Genomic DNA, 1,047 nt, shown 5'->3' on the forward strand with positions numbered 1-1,047 from the left:
GGGTGCAAGGCGGTGCCAAGCCGGCCGCGGGGAGCGCCGAGACCCTATTTACCTGGCCCGGGAGCCGCGCGGCGCCGCCGGGGTCCCCGCTCCGTGTGCGCGAGCCGCCCGAGTGCAGCGCCCGCGCGCCGGGGACGAGATTATGAATATGACTTCATTGATGACAGCCGTCCCCTCCTCTCCCCCGGGCTCCGCCCCCGCGCCCCTCCGGCCGCGCGCAGCCATTGGACGGGCCGAGCCACGCGGGCCCGCCCCCCGCGCCGGGGGGGTGAGCGGATTGGCGCGGGGGGTGTCACTCAAGCAGCTGCCTGTGGAGGGGATGTGGAAGAATGTGGAGAGAGACACACACACACATATACATGTACACACGTACATATACACACACACCGGGGGGGGATGCTAGCAGTGTGGGGGGCACAACCTGCTGCCCCCTACCCCTCTGCATGCTCCTGGGCGCGCTGGGGGGTGCGTGGGCTGTGGGGAGAGACACGCCAAAGGGAGAGCGAGATGGATGGTGGAGTAGTAATAGTAATAATAGTAGTTTGGGGGGAAGGTGAGGAAGGTGCTGGAATTTAACTGTGCCTGCCAGGGCGAGCCTGCAGGGATGGAGGGGGAGGAGAGGATGGGGAGGAGCGAGCTGACTGGTACTGGAGGCAGCTGGTTGTACCTGGTGTTTATGTTGGGGGGGGCAGAGAAGAAAAAGGACATTATTGTCACACAGGCAGAAACTTTTTTATTCAAGTCCTCTCAGATCTTCCTTTTGTGGGAAAAGGGGGTGGGGAGGGAGGCGTCAGAGAACATTCCAGCTGGATGTGTCTGCCAGTCAGCTGGGCTTTCAACTTACCAAGTGCCCCTGAAGGAAGATGTCCCTCCAGGAGCCCAGCTGGGTATTAGTTACAAAATATTCCTACAGAAGACGGGGTTGTTTTGTGCTGCTGAGCTGGAGCCCACCACGAAGCTAGTCATCACATGTCACTTGTGTGACAAAAAAGGCCATGTCTGTGTTAAGTGAGGGGCAGATCTGTTTTTTAGGGTCAGGACATGTCA

The 1,047-nt window shown here is 60.1% G+C and overlaps 1 protein-coding gene across 2 annotated transcripts in view; it reads right to left on the reverse strand.

The window, feature by feature from the left end:
• The window catches only part of SMARCA2 (SWI/SNF related, matrix associated, actin dependent regulator of chromatin, subfamily a, member 2), a 190,649-nt gene extending 190,499 nt beyond the window's left edge, over positions 1–150 (reverse strand). Inside the window, exon 1 of one of the 2 annotated variants that reach the window (XM_019554883.1) lies at positions 53–148. The gene's annotated coding sequence lies outside the window, so the exon portion shown is untranslated. Of the gene's footprint in view, positions 1–52 lie in introns of both variants that reach the window. The other variant, XM_019554884.1, reaches the window with a different exon arrangement.
• Between the last annotated feature and the right edge of the window lie 897 nt (positions 151–1,047).

Source organism: Crocodylus porosus, unplaced genomic scaffold (assembly GCF_001723895.1).
Source record: "Crocodylus porosus isolate Cpor-Errol unplaced genomic scaffold, CroPor_comp1, whole genome shotgun sequence".
NCBI lineage: Eukaryota > Metazoa > Chordata > Crocodylia > Crocodylidae > Crocodylus > Crocodylus porosus.